Source organism: Rattus norvegicus, chromosome 1 (assembly GCF_021556685.1).
Source record: "Rattus norvegicus strain SHRSP/BbbUtx chromosome 1, alternate assembly SHRSP_T2T, whole genome shotgun sequence".
Lineage (NCBI taxonomy): Eukaryota > Metazoa > Chordata > Mammalia > Rodentia > Muridae > Rattus > Rattus norvegicus.
The window spans coordinates 17,944,554-17,952,170 of record NC_141534.1 but is presented as its reverse complement, the minus strand read 5'-3'; the positions used below and the strand labels follow the sequence as shown (position 1 = coordinate 17,952,170).

Below are 7,617 nucleotides of genomic sequence, written 5' to 3'. Positions count from 1 at the left end.
AGCCTTACTGTCTTTTATCCAAGTCACGTCTGATCTCTGTCATGTTAAGGTCTAGAATAGTGCAGTGGTCCTCAAAGTGTTGCCGGTGAACCAGTGTCTGCTCAAAGCTTCCCGCTTGTCCCTGGTGAGACAGGAAGTCCATACCAGAATAAGAACTGGGTCACTAAGCCCATTGTGGCAGCAGCCCTTCTTTTCTCTTAAGAAGAAATGATTTGTTTTACTAGGGAACAATGCACCAATTTACATGCTTGTACATACGCCTTACCTCCATAATGCAGACAGGTTTTCCTCCTCGGTCTGCAGGGAACTCGAACATCTTGTTGTCCAACAGAGTATTGTGATGAAATATCCCCGTCCTACAATGTCATCAGAAAGAACTCCAACTGGGAGGCACTGCAGATTGCAAACGCGTGACTGAGAGAAACCCATGTGAAAAGCTGTGAAATGGATCCCAGAGCATCAGCCTATGGCTTCTAAGCGAGAAACGGTCGTTCTGTTTCGTGCAGCCAACAGCGGATGAGCCCTAGCCCTTGGCTTATCTTATTGCAACCGAGAAGAAACAGATCTATTTGGGTTACGTCCTAGTTTGTTTTTTATTGCTGTGATAAACACCATGACCCAAAGCACCTTGGGAAAGAAAAGAGTTTATTCCATTTTACAGCTTGCAGGCTGTCATGAAGGGAAGCCAAAGCAGGGAATCAAGCAGGGCGTGACCCTGAAAGCAGACTTACTTAACTGAAGTAAGAGAAAGACTGCTTACTGACTTGTCCTTTATGGCTTCCTCAGTCTGCTTTCTTAAAGTAACCCACGATCACTGCCTAGGCGTACTAAGTTTACACGGCAGCCATTAATCAGGAATATCTTCGAGCGTCGTAGTGGCTGCTACCGGCTCGACACCGGCTTTGTCTGTCTGCGCGTGCGCACCACTGCGGTCGGTACTCCAGCCCAGCCGGTGGAGGAATCATATAAAGAGGCAGTGACCAAAGTTATCGAGCAGGAGTTGACATGTTTGAGTTTCCAACAGCTACCCTGCTGGACTGTCATGGAGGATACGCCCAGAATGTAGCATTTTTCAATGCAATGACAGACGCCCACAAGTATGATTCTTCAGAGGTCACAGCTCCTCCGGGTGGGATTTCCAGAGTTCTTTTAGAAGAGAAAAGCTGCAACAGACGTCCCCAGATTCTAAGGCACTCCAGGAAGACTCACCTGGAGTGAGACAGAAGGTTTATGATTGCCAGGAGTGTGGGAAATCTTTCCGTCAGAAAGGTGATCTAACATTGCACGAGAGAATCCACACTGGCCAGGAGCTGTTTGACTACATCCAGTGTGGAAAAAGCTCCAGGGCCAACGGCAATCTAGTTACACATCAGCGAATACACACGGGAGAGAAGCCCTATCAGTGCAAAGAGTGTGTGTGTGGGAAAAGCTTTAGTCAGCCAGGCAGTCTAGCTGTTCACCAGAGACTCCACACCGGGCAGAAACCCCACAAATGTGCTATTTGCCAGAGAAGCTTCAGGAATCAAAGTAACCTTTGATTCACCGAAGAGTCCACAGTGGTGAGAAGCCCTAGATGTGACCAGTGTGGAAAAGCTTTCAGTCAGAAAGGAAGCTTAATTGTTCACATCAGAGTTCACACGGGTCTGAAGCCCAATGCATGTTCCCACCGCAGGAAGAGCTTCCACACCAAGGGGGATTGTATTCTGCATGGAAAAATCCACATGGGAGAGAGAGACACCCTACCTCTGTGGTCAATGCGGAAAAAGTTTCACTCAGAGAGGGAGCCTGGCTGTGCACCAACGAAGCTGCTCGCAAGGGCTCACTCTCTAAGCGCTCTCTTCAAAGTAAGGTCTTCTTACGAATTAAGAGTACAAAACCCTCTGTAATCAAGAATTTTATCGAGTGTCATAGGGTAAGTAGAAGTTCTTTCAAAGGGACCAGCACTGAGTAGGGCAAACTGACTTCCCCCTTCCCCCAAATTAATATGAAAAATAAATATCCTGTTTATCATTTTTTAAAAAGAATATCTTCTACTTTCTTGTCTAATAGGTTAATTTGATGGAGGTATTTTCTCAGTTGAGGCTCCATCTTCCCAGATGACTCTAGTTTAGTCAGCTAAACAAAAAACTAGGCGGCACAAGTGTGCTACTGTAGTTCTCCTACAATGTAACTCTAAAGCTGCTGAGAGAAATTTGAAACAATGGAGGACTCTGCTGGAGGCCCAAGCTTCTCTCCAGCTGATCTGCCACGGTCTAGGTTCTAGGAGTAGAGAATGGCATTTGGAGAGTTTTCACCAAAGGAGGTAAACTCCGTTGCCAACCATGGAGACATCACACTACAGCTCCTTTGGAAGTCTCATTTGCCTTCTGTCTACTTCTCGTTTCCAGTGGCAAAGGAACTTCAGTTAGCTCCTTGGCGCTCGTCGAACAGGCACAGCTGACAATCGGCTGGAACAGCAAGTGATTATGAGTATGAAACAATCGTCCAAATCTGAGTGTAATCTGACCCAAGACATTATAAAATGTAGATGTGTTCTTGCCCGTTAAACACATATGGCCTTTGGAAGAATTCGCCCAGGCAGCTGAAGAAATCACGAGTAAGTATCTGGCAGGCTAGCCCCAGCTCTCTCTCAAACTCACGCTTCTGCACCTGTTTTTTCACAGCTTCTCCCTGAACTCACATCACGACCTTGCTAAGATGTGGTTTTGTTACTTAGAGACCTGATTATTGGCTGGCACGACAGCCTCCTTTTTACCCTCTGTGTTTCATAGGGCTTAGGACAAGGGTTGGCAAACAACTGCTTGTGAGGCAACCAGCCTGCCACCTGTTCTGCACTTCTTTCAAGTCAAGAGTGGGTCTTACATTCTTAAATATTTTTGAGATTAAAAAGAGAAAGAAAGAAAAGTATGCAACATGTAAACATTATCTGCGATGCAAATTTGAGTCTCTGTGGCTGCTTTGTACAGCTAAGCTTAAAATACTGACTAGTTAGCCTTTTATAAGAAACTATTTCTTAGACCCAACTTAGAAGCCCAGAGTTCTTGCAAGCATATTAGATCCTATTAATAAGAAGTGTTTGCATGATATTGGAAGGATGGAAATAAGAAAACTTGTATTCTCTTATGTGATGGAAGCAAAATGCCCAAGAATTGGTGGCCTAAGGGTGGGAGTGTTGTAAGCAGTGGGTAGATAGTCTCTTTCAAATGAGCAATAATGGGAAATGACTCTTGCAGTCGCATTTTGGTGACTGTTTTTTTTTTCATCCTTCCACCCTCCAGATGGTTTGGGTAAGCCACACATTCCTAGACAGAGTGCTTTCCTCCCTGATATCTGTAAGATGGACATCTTTCTATATAGTCACTTTCTTCATTTTTATGACCAAGGCAAGGGAGGGAGGGTGTACTTTGGCCTACGCTTTCAGTCTGGTCTTTCATGGTGAGAAAGTCATGGCATGGTTTTGTTGGGGTAGCTGGTCACACAGTAATGTTACCCACCTTTAAGATGGGTCATCCCACTTCAACTAACCCAACCTAGAAACTAACTCCCTTAGAGATGGGTCCAGAACTTTCTCTCCTAGGTGACTGTGTATTCTACTAAGTTGACAGTCAATATTCACCATGACACTTCTGTTTTCTTTTTCAGATTAATTTTATAGTGAGAAACAGACTATTGAGTTTCCCGACAGCTCTTTCTATACATAGTTTTTTTTATATCAATTACATTTATTTTCCTAAAATGTCCCATTTCATGTTTTCATTACAGCTGGATGGGGTTCTAGCATATGTGTACCGCATTTGGCTTATCTACTCATCTCTCGATAGACATCTAGGCTGGCCTTTTTTCTTAGCTATTGTGAATAATGCGGTATTGAGCGGTGATGTGCAAAAATGTCTGCGCTCATTCTATTTTGAGACATTTATTTTTTTAGAAACCCCCATACTCATTTTGATGAAGGTATAGTTCTAGCTTTTTACACGAACTGTGACTGGATCCCCTTCAAAAGCAATAATTCAATTAAAATACCAAATCAATAATTAGTGCCAAAAACAAGGATAAGAACTGTGTTGTAGAGAATCGCACCCTGAAAGAATTGTTACTTATTCTGGGGGAAATGGGGAACATTTCATTGAGGAAGTAAAAAGTGATCTTGGGTCTGAAAGATTATGACAAAGGCCTGGGACTTTCAGGGTAGAAGTCTGGCTGGGGCTTTGAGGGTAGAAAAGTGTTCTAGGGATGAAGCACAGTGTACAAGTTGCTTTAATGGAAGAGCACAAGTACTGCTTGGTTTGAGTATTTAACCTACCAATGCTCATGGTGAGACCTGAATGATACTCTGGCAATATTTGAAGACGGAACTTTTGCGAAGTCCTTGGACTGTGAAGGGCCAATTCACCCACCTTGAACTTGCTCATTTGTCCCCATGTCTTCTGCCATGGGAGGATGCTTCAAGACCTTGACCAGAGATGTTGATACTTTGACCGTGTTGTTCCCAGAAGTTTAGAGTATGTACTCTTTACAGATCACTCCATCTAAGCTCTTGTGTTACAAAAACACAAAAAGGTCCAACACACATTCTACTGTTGTATCAACAAAAATGTTAGCGAGGCTGGAACTTAGAACCAAAAGTCTAAGATAAAGTGGACGAATGCTATAAGGGTTCTAGGCTGGCTTAGGATCCATGGTTTTCCCTCAGAAGCATGGTCTTTGTGTTCTGTGGGTCATCAAAACTGTATCACAGGTAACATAAAGGAAGGATTTAACTGATGAGTGGGCAAGCCGTAAGAGCAAAGGGGCATGATTAAAAAGAACTAGATATTTTAGTGGCGTATATGAACAGGTTCATCTAGGGTAGAGTGGCTATTAATTTGAAGACTGAGTGTGAGGAAGGTGGCCTGACAAGGGTTTGGGATTTATTTCAATGTTGAAGAACACTTCCCCGGGCAGCCCCAAAGGTACTTACCAGAGATGTTTTGTGTGGTAAAACTTCAATTGAAACATTTGATTTGAATTAAGGCTGAGAAAGTCTTGTCTTTTATTAATGGTGGAGTTCTGTGGTTTGTGAAATGAGAAGGAGGTTTAAAGACAGGAAAGTGGCAGCTTTGGTAAAGTAAAACCTGTGAGTTGTTTCATACGAAGAGGAGCTGCTGCAAGGATTTTTTAGTCATTGCCCTAGCATAAAGGATATAGGTAGTGGAACTTGTAAACGGGAATGAGTAGAGGCCAGGTGTCATAGACTGTTTCTACAGTTAGCCACGTCTGGGCAATCTTAGCCTATGAACTAGGCAATGAGAAGTAGAATAAATGAAATATCAAGCCTTCAAACACGAGAAGGAATCTCTTAAATTGAAATGGAATGTTATTGTCTTAGAAAGATGAGCACCATCAATCTAAGAGAAATCCATAGATGTTCGTAGTGGCCAGGTAGGTGAAAATTAGCAGTATACTGTTAGAATTAATTCATGTTTCAGGTCAGTGGGTCCAGCATGCAGGCGGGCTATGGGGAAGTGTTCCTGAGAAACACTCATCTGACTGTGAAGAAAAGCATGTGGTGTCTAGGAAGAAGTTAAGTACAGTGTACTTTCAAGAGTACAACTGTGTGGGCCTCCAGCATTCTCCCAGGGAAGGCAAAGAGGCAAGGCATCTGTATCCTGGCTTCAACTTATTCATCTGCTGCAGGTCCTCATAAACAGGACAGTGAAGGGGCCAATATACATAGATCTTCTTTCTGCATGTTAAGAGTGACACATGTATGCTGTTTCCCAAAGCTGCAATCTTCACTGCAGTCTTTAGACCTGTAACCGACACATCAGACCATTTGCCCATTTAAAACATACAGCTCAGTGCTTTCTGGGGCTCTCACACAGTTGGAAAACATTATCTTCATTTTATTCTCCTTTGAGGAAGTTTCAGAAAGCTCTCCATGATTTTTTTCTCCTATTGAAATAGTTCTTGTAGGCTAGAGAGATGGCACAGGAATTTAGAATGCCTCTGGCTCTATTAGAAGACTCAAGTTCCCAGCGCCCACATTTGGTGACTTGCAACTAACTACACATAACTCCAACGCAACTGACAGCCTCCCCAACTCACTCTCCCTCACAAATTTTATATATATATATATATATATATATATATATGGATATATACACACACACATATATGTGTGTGTTCTATATGTATAAAATGTACATATTCATATAGATTCATATATATATGAAATAGATCTTACCTCATAGATCAATGAAGTAATGTGAGGATTTGATATCCATTTTATTCAGACATTTTCAGACTGGAAAACTGACACCCAGGTGCGGCCATGGGCTACGTGCACTCATTGCAAGTTGGAACTAGGGAAAGTATTTATGTCACCGGTGATGGCTCATTTTCATTATCAATTTGACTGAGCTGATAAGTACCTAGAAGGTTAGACAAGCACACTTCTGAACCTTTTTTCTTTTTTCTTTTTGATAACATTTACAAAGAGGATTGACCAATAGGGAAACCATTCCCCAACTCTGAGCAGCAGTACTCACTAGGCTGGGCACCTGGGTAGACAGACTCAAAGATGAAGAAAGGAACCTGTCAGTGCAGGCTTTCTGTCTGTCTCCCTGACAACCAACGCTGAGGAGTTCCTGCCCGTGGTCCTGATGCCTGAGACTTTGAGTGAGGGTCAGTTTCAAGCAACTGACTAGATAGGGTACGGTGAAAGACACCTATAATCCTAGCATTTAGGAGGCTGAGGCAGGAGGGTTGTAAGTTTTATCCCAGCTTGGATTCTGAAAAGCAAATAAACAAACAAATGAATAAACAACTAAATAAATAAATATAATAAAATGATTAATTTTCTCAGGTGATGATTTCAGGCTGTGCCATGGTTATTAAGAGATACATCATGAATTTTGGTTTTGGGGTTTTTTGGTTTTTTGTTTGTTTTGTACTTTAAAGAGAAAAACTGAGCTGTGGTTCAACTATATGATCTATAATTATTATATCAGGGCTTATGAATTTTTTCAAAGTAATGGAAGAGTGATGATTACTAATGGCAAAATACATTTCTCATATACATAATCCATAGATTGAGGAGATTTGGGAGTTCTACAATTGATTAGTTCATTCCTCAAAATGTCCCCAGCTACAAGGTCTAGTCTTTCTCAATAAGTGCTACGATGTGCACAGGCCAGAGCTCACAGGTTTCAGAATGCAAGGTGTTCAGGAGAGGGTTCTTTTGTTTGACCCTCAGTCAGCCATTTTAACTTGTCAACAGAAGAATGAGAGTATCCTTGTGGCTTCCAGGAGACTTTGTTTTTGATCAGTTAACCTTACATTGAGGAGCGGCCATCTTCCTTTTCTAACGTCATTCATTCATCACATCAATAACTAACTGACCCCATCATCCTTATAAGTATTTCTTCCCACAGATCCCTCGAGATTCAAAAACAGTATACCTCCTAAGGCATCAAAATTACCAACCTAATGCACTCATTGATAAGTGGCTATTAGCCCAAATGCTTGAATTACCCTAGATGCACAGAACACATGAAACTCAAGGATGACCAAAATGCGAATGCTTCACTCCTTATTTAAAAGGGGAACAATACCCTTGGCAGGAAATAGGGAGGC

The 7,617-nt window shown here is 42.2% G+C and overlaps 1 pseudogene; it reads left to right on the top strand.

The window, feature by feature from the left end:
• The first annotated feature begins 932 nt into the window (after window positions 1–932).
• LOC148006864 (uncharacterized) lies at window positions 933–1,887 on the top strand (annotated as a pseudogene).
• Window positions 1,888–7,617: the final 5,730 nt, after the last annotated feature.